This window comes from Martes martes (assembly GCF_963455335.1).
Source record: "Martes martes genome assembly, chromosome: 2".
Classification (NCBI taxonomy): domain Eukaryota; kingdom Metazoa; phylum Chordata; class Mammalia; order Carnivora; family Mustelidae; genus Martes; species Martes martes.
Genome location: NC_137889.1, coordinates 120,346,321 through 120,356,211, shown reverse-complemented (window position 1 = coordinate 120,356,211; position 9,891 = coordinate 120,346,321). Strand labels below are relative to the sequence as shown.

The window sequence follows — 9,891 nt, the reverse complement described above, 5'->3', positions numbered from 1 at the left end:
ACACTGATTTGAAAGAATAAACACACGCCCAATGTTTATAGAAGTATTAACAATCAAAGACAAATTATGGAAAGAGCCCAAATATTCATTGACTGATGAATGGATTAAGAAGATGGGGTGTATATATATACAAAGGAATATTACTCAGGCATAAAAAATAACGAAATCTTGCCATCTGCAATGACATGTTGCTATAGGGTATTAAGTGAAGTGAAATAAGGCAGTCAGAAAAAGACAATATCAAATGATTTCACTCATATGTGGAATTTAAGAAACAAAACAGATAAATGTAGTGGGAGGAAAAAAAGAGACAAATGAGAAAACAGACTCTTAACTACAGAGAACAAACTGAGGGTTACTGGAGTGGAGGTGGGTGAGGGGTTGGGTTGAATGGGTGATAGGGATTAAGGAGGGCACTTGTGATGAGCATTACCTAATCGTACGTAAGTGATGAATCACTAAATTCTACACCCGAAACTAATATTACACTGTACATTAACTAATTGGAATTTAAATTAAAACTTGAAAAAGATTTTTAAAATCAACAGAAATTGTATAATTTTTCAGAAATAATTTATTCACATGCTGCTCCTTGGTTAGACATCTGAGCTACCCAAAGACTTTAAGGGTAGGCTGAGGGGAATAAAAATGTAGATTCTTTCTCTCTCAGTAGCCTTTGTACATTTATTTTTTACATTCTCACCACACACATTCAGGCATATAGAATTTGTCCCAGGACCTCCCCTTCTGGGTCAAATTATACAGGCTTAGGACTTTCCATACCCCCAGCTTTGGCAATGGCTATATGCTCAAAAATCCAGGGGTTTGGTTTGTTCTGTTCTCATACCTCTTGATCTTTCCACATCTTCCCTAGAGTCTTGTGCACACAGCCTTCACCAAAAAGGGCAATTTGTGGGCAACCTGGTCAAGGAAACCTTGTACCTCTTTGAATTTACAATGCCCACCCATCTCTATATGAGATGGCCAACCTTCACAGGAATCACATTGTTGCCAAAAGCAGTTTTGCCTTCCCACATGTGTTGTCTCATACCCTTGCAGGTGATGAGCTTGAAAAGGGCTGATCCTCTCCATAAGGCAAACATATTTTTCGGGTCCATACAGTGGTTCATTATTAGGTGCATCATTTCAAAATGGCCCCAGTGGAGGTAACCACCACCAAGTGCCAAGATCGCAAAACTGCTTTCTGTGAACTTAGTAACTTCAGCAGAAGTTCCCTATATGTCACTCAAGTTTTTAGATTCTTTTCTCACTTTTAACACAAATGGTGCTCTTTCAACTAATCTAAGCTTGAGCTTCTCAGGAATAGAAACATCTTCAAAAGTTGCCACTGGGAGTAGCATCTGTAGTCCAGCAATGGTAGGTGCGGCTTTCCAAGAATCTGACAGTGTTGCTCACAGTGTTGCTCAAGCCAGCGGCTGCCCCATGGTCACCTGCATCTGGGAGCACAAGACTCCCCACCGAGACTCTTACATATTTTTAATTGCTAGTGAGTCACACACATTTACATGTTTATTGACCATATGGAATTTTCTTCTATAAATTTCTAGCTCATATCCTTATATTTTTTATCAGTTTATAACAACACATATTCATCTTTGCATATCTCATGCCCAATATAGAACTTAGCACAGAGTAGTTATTCAACAAATAACATATTTTTGGTTGTAAAAGTATGTTATCCATCCTCACAGGACACAGTTCTGTTTGAATCTTGATTGCCATGAATTTACATCTAACTTTGGGAAAATCAAATTCTTGGAATCTGAAAATGTGGTCCACAATCAGACCCCTAGTAGCCCTGACACTATATATCCTAAAGCTTAAGACTTGAGAGAGAATATCTCCTATATAAAAATTTTCTAAAGAATAGACCAGGAAGGGGCGCCTGGGTGGCTCAGTGGTTTAAAGCCTCTGCCTTCGGCTCAGGTCATGGTCTCAGGGTCCTGGGATCGAGCCCCGCATCGGGCTCCCTGCTTGGCAGGGAGCCTGCTTCCTCCTCTCTCCCTCTCTGCCTGCCTCTCTGCCTACTTGTGATCTCTGTCAAATAAATAAATAAAATCTTTAAAAAAAAAAAAAAAAAAGAATAGACCAGGAAGAAGAGCAAGGCCCATTTTCCTGATACCATTGGGAGGTACCACAAGGTTGGTCTGTACCCAAACCTTGGTCTGCCAGAAGCCCAACAGCCATCTTCCTTAAAACAGTCATCATACCTTAACAAGTCTTAGAGTAATCAAGACCAACTATGTTTTCTATGGGATATTTAGGAAAATAGAAAGACATTTCCTATCAAAATTTCATTGGATTCATATTTTAAAGAAGTCTTGGTCAACCCAGACCATGCAGAAAAATCCCTAAAGGAACATCTTTTAATGCTTCCTTTTAATATATATTAATTAATGTATATAATATATATAATATATGTAATTTATATTATGTTTACTTTTAATGTTTATAAGAACATATATGTATTTTAACTCTTTTTTTAATAAGGATATTTTTCTGATATTAAAGAATTTTCTAATAATAGAACCCAATCTTATAACATTGTGCCTATAAGAAAGAGAGCCTCATGTGTCTGTTGCACAAGATGTCCTTGGGAATCATTTGAACCATCGTTCAAGAGATAGGAGACCCTCTAGGAAAAAAAAAAAAATCTCATAGCATTTTATTGTCTACCTTGATATACTGCCAAGTTTTCACAAGAATTATCACATTTATTCCTTACATTAACTTGTGAGAAAGAGCAAAACAAAAACAAACTATACGTTTTTTAGTTCTATGGGACCATTAATTAGAAGATACACCATGTATTTAATAACAACTTTTGGGATATATATAAGAAAAGAAACACTCCCATATTAAATGTACACATTTTTAAATGTTTCCAGACTTCAGAAAAGCAAGAAAGATATGTTCTTTGTTTGTTTGTTACTTTAGCATCAGGGAACCATGATGGCACTAGCCCTCTTTTATATGGGAAAAGAGAAGTGGAATTCCTTACCTAAAGAATCAAGATATGAGTGAATATTTCCTTGGCTCAGTGCTTTTGTATTACAGGTTTGCTGGAGCAAAGGGAGTAAAAGAAGAGTTTAGAGTTTGAAGTTAGGTCAGCGAGAGGGGAGGAGGACCCGGCAAGAAAGGAGGGGGAGCTGAGAATTTGGGCCTTAAGCTAGTCAGACTCTGCCCGGACTGTGATTTTGCCTTTAGCCACTTGTTTCTGACCACAGATTACTATTCTAGGCTTTCCAAGCTATAAGCACAATCGGTATGGCCTTTTTATTTTCTTTTATCATTCTGTTCCCAGCACTCTGCTTCACCTTCAGACACCAGTCATTTCCCCTATTCCTATTAGATATACCCACCAGAATGTTCGTATTTTTTTAAAGATTTATTTTGTTTATTTAGAGATAGAGAGAGAGCAAGAGAGGCAGGGAGAGGCAGAGGGAGAGGGCGAGAGACTCAAGCAGACACTGCATGGAGCACGAGCCTGATGTGGGGCTCGATCTCATGATCTTGCAATCAGGACTGGAGCAGAAACCAAGAGTCGGCTGCTCAGTGGACTGCACCACCCACGTGCCTCAGAATGTCTGTATTCTAAGAGAGACTGAAAGACTCTTGACTTGAAGAAATAAATTTCCAACGGAACAACTGAGGGGTTATGATAAATAGTAGGAAAGACATTTTTGGCTAGATTCAAATTTGTATGTCTATATGTGCCCTTAGAGTTATAACTAAAAGCATAAAAACTATGACCTTGGTAGTTTCCTTAACAAATGTGCCAGCTTGTCCTTCAGTGGTGACTGGATGGCTTGTTTAATGGCACTGTCGTAACTGCAACAGCTCAAATACCATGTAACAGTGCTTCTCTCACAGGGCTTTGCAATGCCCATTTTAGCTTTGGAATCTTGCAGCCATTGGCCTCTGCCTTTACAGAGCCAAGCCAAGACAGGCAATCCAGAGCACAGTGGCTTAAGACCTCAGATTTGCTTCAGAGAGCTCTGCCTTCTTCTCTCAGGGGGCCTCATGTTGCAGTCTGAGTATCAGCCAGCACACAAGCATCGGTGATGCATCCAGGGGTGTGGAGTTGTCCCTGTGATAAGGAAGAACTCAACAGAGACGTGATTTTCCCTGTTGTAAATTCTGCCACGATCTGCTGCCCAATTTCCTCTCCTCTCAGCCCAGCGTTTCAAGAGAATAGAGACTCTCTGTCTGATAAAGTTTTTTCTTTGCCCACATGAAAGGGTATGAAGCAATTGCAAGCTTGCTAAAGAGCTGTTGTCTGTGGAGATAACCACAGCTTCAGTTTTTGGGCCACCAGCCCCTATGGCTGCCTTTCTTCCTACCATCCGTTTGAGCAGGAACAGTAGTTTGTGCCAACTCCAGAACTTCAAGCATGTCATTTCTGAAACCACAACAAGTCTCTTAAGCTTCCTGAACAAAGGGTTCAGAGTGGAAAGCCCTGAAGTACTTTTGGGCCTCCTAAAACCACAAACCTGATTACTGAACAAAGCCCCAGAGCATCTGAGCACATGGGTGCCGTTCTTGGAGCTCATCTCAGAACATGAAAAACAGTTGAGAGTAGTGACTAGGGAAGGGCTGGGGGTGGGGTAGAGAGTCTGCCTTCTCTGCTCAGAGCAGTTACACCATCCAGACCATCTGCACCAGTGATGGTTCACAACTCTGTCAAGCAAAAGGACCTCCTTGTAATATCAAATCTTAACAATCGTATTGTTAGTAGAATCTAACTAAGAAAATATATAATGAGGAAATGCTAGTTTGAACTCAGTATTCTTTTACATAAATTTATATTTTGCTAGTTCTGGTTATCCTTACATTTAAAAAAATACTAGTACGTTTGCACAAAATATTAATTTTCCCTCCTGAGATTATGCATCTATCTAGAAGCTAGATTCATGGACACTTTGCAATAACTCCATGGACCACTAGGGGTCCCATCAGAGGCTAGGAAAAACTGACAAATGGGAACTATTCATCACAGCAAGTACTCAACTAGACCCAGTACCTGCAAGCCCTTCTGGAAGAGAATCGACTATGCATTTGGATGCCTCACAGTTCGGTGTTTATTTATGAGTCTAAAATTTCTAGGTTAAATTCCTCTTGGAATGTAATGCCAGGAACTCTCTATCTCGGGTCATTTAAAATTTTGCCTCGGTTTTATTGAGATATAATTTTCAAACAACATTGTGTGAGTTTATGGTGTCCAGCATGTTGATTTCATACATATGGTAAAATGATTCCCACCACAGCATTAGCTAACAACTCCAACCAGTCACAGAAACTATGTGAAGGACATTGTATTTCCTCCTCTCGTGTAATGCACACTCTATTATTCCCTGTATTTTGTTTTTCCTTAGCTAGGAGGAAATTTAGAGCTAAATGTAATGCTCAGTTGTGACAATCACCTGGTGCCTCTGTCCCTGCACTTTGTGCTTACTCCTCAGCATTGTTAGTTTTCCTTTTTATTGTCCAAGCATCTCTCTAACTGTGATCTTCATGACAGGCCTCCTCACCTCATGGAAATTAGAGAGGCATAAATTATAAACAAGCACCAAGGCCCTCATTTTGCTGTCAGCCTCCAAGGTAGTAAAAAGAGTAAAATGCTCCCCAGAGGAATTTCCTCTGGGCCACTGAGCTATTCTTCCATCTCCTCTGCCAAGTGTACATGTGTGGACTAGTATCATCCAAATTCCTAGGCCACACTTCTCCAAGATGATAGGGAGCACAAGGATAGTGGCGGCTGAGAAGTGTGACTCACTCTCACGACACCTACCCTTCACAAGGCCTCAAAGCAAAGCAAAATGAGACAAAACAAACCAAGCAAAATCAAAGAAATTCAAGAGAGCTGACAAAAACAGATGAGCAGCAAAAGCAGCTCCTACAAGGTCCCAACGGCTACCACCAACATTCTCACTGGCAGGATCTTCTGACTACTCTTCCAGCAAACTTTTCTCTTTTATTTCTTATCTGACCTGTTGTCCCTTGCCTTGTTGCTGTCTTACCTGTTTTCCTTCATTCCCAACCGGCCTCTTTCTGTCAATGTACTAAACTATCTTACCACCAGGGGGCAGTGCAGTTAAAGAAACTGGCTCAAGGGGTTTGCAGCTCAAGACTAGGAAGAATTAGTGATAAAATCATTCCATAAATTTGTCTTTCTCCATGATTTTTTTTTTACATTTCCACTTTAAACTTAAATTATGGTGATATTCCCACTTGTAAATCTACATTCATATCAATGTTTTAATAAATAAGCCTGTCTTGGATTCTGTCAAAGTCCTCTTTACTGTAAGATGCCATTTAAAAACAGTTGGTGCTATGACGTATATATCAAAATACAGACTCACTTCAGCTTTCTTTGGGTATGAACCACAAAGTTTTAATAATGAAGTATTTCTTAGAATTAAACCCCTTCAGATAGTGTTGTCAGTTTTGCAAAGTAAGGGGTTCTCTGAACTTGAAAGGATGCTATTGTCCTGTGGGTAAGAAGTACTTCCAGTCTGCTCAGTAAGTGCCCCCTTTGTTATAAATAAAGGCCCTTGGAATTTGATCTGTGTGTTGGGGTTCTCATTAGACCCCTCTAAGGCAGCTTTGACAGGCTCCAGCTTCTACAGGGAACAAGGTGACTCCTAGCCCTTGCCTCAGGGGCAGGGGCTTTATTCCATTATCCCTAAGCATCTTCTATTACAATGTGCATATACTATTTGCTTTGCTTTATTTTTAAGAGTTTGTTACTATAAATAAAGGTACTGGCAAAGGAGGGTAAGTATTATGATACACATGGCCACTGCGCAGTCATTAATTCAAACTGTGACTACTATTTAGCCCTTAATGACCAGAGGATTACTAGGCATTTCCCAGAAAACAGAGCTAAAAAATAGGCCAGCAGTTCTTCTTCAGATCAGAAGGAAGCACCAGTCACTACCAAGGAATTTGGCCTTTGCTCCTCAGAAAGAAACCTGAGCTGACCAAGAGACTTAGGATTTCACTAAGGTAGATGGTTCCAGAAAAGTGTTGAGAAATATTTGAAAAAGAAAATAAGAATGATTTGATATTCAAGTATGGTGAGCTTTTCAGATATCTTACATTGGTATATAAAGATTCAGTGAGATCAGAAGAACTAGACTTATTGAGGTGATTATTTCACAATACATACAAATACTGAATTATGTTGTATATCTAAATTTAATTATAATGCTATTTGCCAATTACATCTCAATTTTTTCAAAAAAAAGTTGAACTTCCTGAAAAAAATATTGAAAAGTTCAAGTTGCTGGGTAATTAAGAGCAGAGCACAGGAAACAAGCACCTCTGTTGCCCAGGTTCTATGGGAGGATAGGAACATAGCTTAGATGGGTGCCTTATTTCAAGATACAACACCATCTCCTGCCATAAAAATGGGAAGTTTTTTTTTCCTTCAGATAAAGTCAATTAGCTAGCACAGAGCATCACTCTAATTACCAGGTAAAGTTAGGATAAACTACATGTGGCAAATGGCACTATCAAACTGTCTTACTTGAGGACTAGTTATGGCTCCTCTTAAAGATATGTATGTAGGGGCACCTGGGTGGCTCAGTGGGTTAAGCCTCTGCCTTCAGCTCAGGTCATGATCTCAGGGTCCTGGGATCAAGCCCCACATCGGGCTCTCTGCTCAGCGGGGAGCCTGCTTCCCCCCTCTCTCTCTGCCTGCCTCTCTTGCCTACTTGTGATCTCTCTGTGTTAAATAAATAAAATATTTTTTTAAAAAAAAGATATGTATGTAACTGGGGATGAGATCTTTCTGTCTCTGCAATCTTTCAGCAGATTGCCTGTGATGTGCATTCAGTTTTAATGCTTATTCAACAATGAAATGGTTTTCTTTCCCTAAAAGACCAGAAAAAGAAAACAGGTTAATAAAGAATACAAAAGGAGGTTATGGGGGGAGTGCACTAAATATGGGCACTGCATTTATATAGGTGCCCTATGAGGTAGGTATTATTTTTACTAACATTAAAACTCTCATATAAAGGAAAAAATGAGTGAGGGAAGGTAAGTAATTTTCCTTGAGTTTCCCTGTGAAAGACATCGGATTCTAATCCAGCCCATGTTCTTAATGCTACCATCCTTTCTGACTCCAGAGTTTGCATTCCTAACCATGATGTTGCCCTGTCTCCAGAAGGGAATATAAATCTAGACCAAATTAAGGAAAGACAGGACAGAGGCTCAAGGAAGGCGGTCCTGGATCTAGCTTCTCAGCATTCTTGCTACACTGATAGATGAGTACAATTTATTTTAGCTTCTCTGGTAATAAGTCTCTCTTATTTTATTCCAGTTCTATGTGCTTGAGGGTCTTTCAGAACAGACATGGCATTACTTCTCAAGTGAATCAGACTTCAGCATAGAGAAACCATTCAGTAGATATATTCAGTTTTGTGACCAAAACTTGGGGATAATGATATCTGTAAACAGTTTGATGACAAGTTCTCCTCCTCCATCTTCATCACTTCAGTCAATACTATGTAAAAAAAAAAAAAAAATCGCACACATTATGGAAGAAAGCAAGCATACTGTTTAGTGAGAGGAAAATCATCATCAAGCATTTCTGTTTAGTGAGAGGGAAATGTCTGTTGAAAGAACTCACGTCAGAAACAACTGTGGTGGTTCAGAATTGGTATCAGAAATAACTGCAGATACATACAATGAAGGGAATCTTAAAAATCAATCTCACCCATGTATAGAGGTTAAGGAAACCACAAAGACGGAATAGGGTAGCTGTAGGTTATACTAACTAGATGACAATGGCCACACATTATTCCACAAGGGTAAAATTTCAATTTAACCAGAAGAGTGAACCCAGTGTCACATTAAATGACCCAGAATTATCATGAATATAGACTATTGGGTCACGTAGAACTGTCTTGATGCATGTCCATACTCTTAAACTCTTGTGCCTGATTTGTAAATTCTTTTTCTTTCTCTTGTTGCTGACAGGTTGCAGTGATGTGCCTGTCTCGAGCATTTACTACCTGTGGTAGACACATCGTGTGAAGAGTGCCTAATTCCCTGTGGTCACCTCAACTCCTTCCTGATACACAGGAACAGGATCCTAGAAGAAGCAAAGTTCGCTTATAATAACCTAGTGCATGGAAACAGCAGACTGCATGAAGGACAGCCCACCTGACTAGGCTGACCAATGGTCCCTCCCAGGAAATGTGGAGTCTGGAACCAGAGTGAGTGTTAAATTCTCTGTGAGTCTGTGATTGTAATACATATACTTGAGAGCTATGAGAAGCCATTATATGGCCTGTACCCTAAACCCTATGTAAAGTAGATGCTTAAGAAACAAGAGGCAGTGGGGCACCTGGGTGGCTCAGTGGGTTAAGCCTCTGCCTTCGGCTCAGGTCATGATCCCAGGGTCCTGGGATCGAGCCCCACATCGGGCTCTCTGCTCAGCGGGGAGCCTGCTTCTCCCTTCCTATCTGCCTGCCTCTCTGCCTACTTGTGATTTCTCTCTCTGTCAAATAAAAAATTAAATAATTAAAAAAAAAAAAAAAAAAAAAAGAAACAAGAGGCAGTGAAAAAGTGTGCAAGGATTCACAAAGAACTTCTCATTACCAATTCCATTCCTTCTTGAGGTCCAGAACATTCCTGTCCTTAGGTTCTTAAGACATTACCAAATTTTGATAATAATTTCTGCTTTCCCCTCCTAAGTTGGTATAGTGGACATCTGTTGATACTTCTCATCATCTATTCTTTATTTCTTCCTCCCTAACAACTCCCCTAATTTCTAGTTAATTTCTAGTTATATGTTTTTTGTTTTTGTTTTTTATGATTATTTATTTATTTATTTCACAGAGAGAGAGAGAGACAGTGAAA

At 39.6% G+C, this 9,891-nt stretch overlaps 1 pseudogene across 1 annotated transcript; it reads right to left on the bottom strand.

Annotated features, from left to right (window-relative positions):
• Positions 1-841: 841 nt before the first annotated feature.
• LOC308338320 (large ribosomal subunit protein uL16m-like) lies at positions 842-9,056 on the bottom strand (annotated as a pseudogene). The gene is made up of 2 exons: positions 8,951-9,056; positions 842-1,399 (listed from the first exon to the last, which is right to left on the bottom strand). The product of its transcript is annotated as a large ribosomal subunit protein uL16m-like (transcript).
• Between the last annotated feature and the right edge of the window lie 835 nt (positions 9,057-9,891).